Raw genomic sequence first — 3704 nt, forward strand, 5'->3', positions numbered from 1 at the left:
TAGAAGATGTAAGATAACCAGACCAGAACAGAGAAAGGCTCTTTCTCTTGGAAACCTCCTCTGCAGTGGGGACATTAGGACATTGACACCCCATGCTTACTTCCTCCTCTGCTGCTGCTGGAGTGGTGGAGGTCGCTCCCCAGGGACCCTCATAAAAGTATACTATGCATAACTGCCTGGTGTGCCTGGTGCTGAAGGAAACTGAGGGTGAAGGCAATAAAATGAAGTGTGGTCTCCTCACATCACCTCCCTCACCTCCCTTGAGGCTGCAGGTCTGGCGGCAACCCAGAGCCCAAGAAGGACAGCTCAGAACTGTGTCCTTTCCTCAATGAAGCAGGACTGGGGTTGGGGGCGGGGCTTGGGGAGGGTAGACAGGGAACACCGCAAAGCATCATGGGATGGGTGTCTTATGCAAAGGATGGGTAGCTCACCAAGTTATTGATGATAGTAACAAAAATAAAATGAGATTGAAGTACATGAAAAACACCACATATGAGAAAAGAATATTGTATACCACCTATGGCACCAACGCCGGACAATGTGAGGTGAGCCAAAAGTGTTAACAGTTCCTCTGGCCAGAGCCAGTTTAAGACTACTTCCTGTTAGGCAAGCAGCCTACTTTTTTTTTTTTTAATATGTCTGTTGGTGTGGTGTTTGTGTGTGTGTGTGTATATATGTATGCATGTATGTATGTGGGTGTGTGTGAGGCTGACAGGACTCTTTTCCTGAGGTGAATAAAGCTCACTATATCGGGCAGTTATGGAAGTTAGCTTACTCTAGGGAATTCCTCTTCATCCTCTGAATGTGGAACCATAGGCAGGTCTAACTGATATTTATGTGTGTGCTGAGGATTTGAACTCATATCCTCATGTTTACATGGTGAGTACTTTACCCACTGAGCTACCTCCACCATCCCACAAGCTCTGCTTTGCACAAAGGAAGACTTAGCCAGTTGCTGTGGTGCCTGCCCACCTGTAATCTTAGCACTTTGGAGACAGAAGGACCAAGAGTGTGAGGTCTGTCTAGACTGAGCAGCAAGGCTCTGTCTCAAAACAAAAGCCCAACTTAAGCTCCGTCAACTTTGCTGACTCGTGAATGAAGAATTTGTTAAAGTAACTCTGAATGGGGACCTGATAAATGAACAGACATCACAGACCGAGCAGGAGAGAGTGAAATAAAGAAACAAATGGCCTGGAGAGAGGATTTGAGACCTGGAAAAAAAATTGCAGAATAATGAACATCAAAGAACCTAGGCGGATGTAATAGCGTGTTAAGACCGGAAATCTGGAGGATGTGGTGGTACCAGGCCACCATCCCAGCTCTTGGGAAGCTGAACCCAACACACAAACAACAACAAATTCAGCACTCGTGGTATCAGCTGAGGCAATCTGAGGGAAGAGTGAGCAAGGGGGAAGATGGAGCTGGAGGCTTTGAACTAAAAGCTCTGAAGAGTCTAGTTCATTCTCAGCTGCTATTGAAGAGTAGAGTGTGGTACCCACCATGCAAGGGTCTCTCTCTCTCTTTCTCTCTCTCTTCCTCCCTCTCCCCCCCTTTTCCTTCTCCCCCCTTTGTGTACTTGATAGCATGTTATACATGACAGGGAAAGAGAATCTATATGGTATTTGTGAGTGAAATCTGTCAATCAGTATGTTCTACTGTACATTTGCCCTAAGAGATCTTCCCTAAGGTTTAACTGGAAAAACAGCAACAACAACAACAACAAACAAACAAACAAAAAAACAAACCAGGCATTTCGTAGGACAAGCATAGGACACATGGTGTGCTGAGTTAGAACAGCTTCGTGTAAGTGTTTAAAATGTATCAGTGTTTAAAGAGAAGCATCAGTGAGCAGTGGCTACAACTCTCCGCTCTACATAACAGCCCTTACAGGAGCCGAGTGGTGTGCGGTGCAAGTCTGGGATCCTGGTGGAAGGAAGGCTGAGTGCATAGGTGGGTTGAGCTCTGACTGCAGCTCAGGGCTCGCCTCTCCTACGTGGTCAGAACAGACTTGTGGAGAGCTGTGTTCCACGTAAGCACTAGATAACTTTCTGCACCATCTGCATGGATTTCATTTGAGAGGAAGACAGGCCCAATCACAGGCCTAAGAGTTTGTATATCACAATTGAGGTGTGGTTTACACACCAGGTTTATAGTTCTGGGAGGATGGCTCAGTGGCTAAAGCTTTTTTTTTTTTTTTCTCTGTGTAAGCATGATGGCTTGAGTTCAAATCCCCAGCATTCACCTAAAAAGCCAACATAGCTGCTTATGCCTGTGACCCTGGCACTAGTGGGGAAGGGGCATAGAGACAGGAGGATGACTGGGGTTTGCTGGACAGCCGGCCTACCCCAAACCAGCAAGCTCTAGGTTCAGTGAAAGATTGCCTTAAAGGGATAAGGCAGAGAGTGATACAGGAGGGCCCCAAATGTCATCCTCTGGCTTGTGCATGCACATACATGGACTATACACTCACAAATGCACAAAAAAGATAGGCCCCAGCCTTTTACAGCTCTAGTCTTCACTTGCCCACCATCCTGAGAAAAGCTAGGCATTCCTTTTTACAACTTCCTACTGACTCTTAGGAACAAAAAAAAAATTGGGGGGCTCTGTTGGTTACCTGATACTACACAGAATTTCCTTTAGAACAGGTGAAAGTCATCAACCAAAGCCTGTACTTTTGGGGGGCCTCTAGAGACAAGACTCCAGCTTTGGAGAAAGAAATGTGTAAAATAAACAGAATCAACTCCAGATTCCTCCCAGTCGACCGTGCCTTAGAGGAGCGGAGGAGCCGCTTATTCAGGGTCACTAAACTCCAGCCTCTTTTTTTGTTCCTTGAGAAGCAGGTATGTAAGGAACGGGGATGCAGGCAGTCGGAACAACTGTACTAAAGCTTTTGCTTAGCATAAGTCAGCTCAGATGAATAAGATGCAAGTTAGCACTGCCAGGGGGAAGCACTGGCCAAGTGCAGAATATGCAAAGATGTCTGTAAATCGATAAATAAAATCACGTTTGAAAGAAAGCCAGGAGAATTGAGATCATACTCTGAAAAGCAAGTAGAACTGACTAAGAAATGTGAAAGGTAGCCCGCTTCACTGAAAATCACGGATACACAACTCAGAACCACAGGTCCATTTCACATCCGTTAGACTGCCAGGGCCCAAAGTGCCAGGTCAGACCGGGACCCTAAGAAGATGTGGCTCACACGAATGAAGACAATGGATACATTGTCTATGCTGCTAGTGACTGTCTGAGACCTGTTGGAAACCAATGTGTTGCGGTCTGGGAAGCTGATGAGCAGGCTCTGTGATCCAGTGGGAAGAAGTCTCTAGAGATGCCCTTGCTGTGCTTGCCAGGGGACAGGGACGGAACTTCTCAAAGCAGGAGTATCTGCAGTGGTGAAAAACTGAGATTAATCCAAATGTGGATTGGCAGGGGCATGGACAATGACAAATACATGTCAGCATTGTCGATTAGTGGAACACCGCACAGCCACAAAAACAAATGAACTCTAACTGCTCGTGTCGGAGTGGATGGGGTACCACAAGTACGCAGAAGACAGAAGTTTCAGGACAAAATATTCAGCATGGCATCATTTTAGGAAGCTCCGAACAAAACTCAAAACAGTGCAGGCTAGGGATGTGTTACTTCTATGGGGATGGGGGATGGGGAGGTGGGGAGGGCCGGCATGCAAAGTAAATGGACAATAT

Source organism: Mastomys coucha, unplaced genomic scaffold, assembly GCF_008632895.1.
Source record: "Mastomys coucha isolate ucsf_1 unplaced genomic scaffold, UCSF_Mcou_1 pScaffold5, whole genome shotgun sequence".
NCBI classification, from domain to species: domain Eukaryota; kingdom Metazoa; phylum Chordata; class Mammalia; order Rodentia; family Muridae; genus Mastomys; species Mastomys coucha.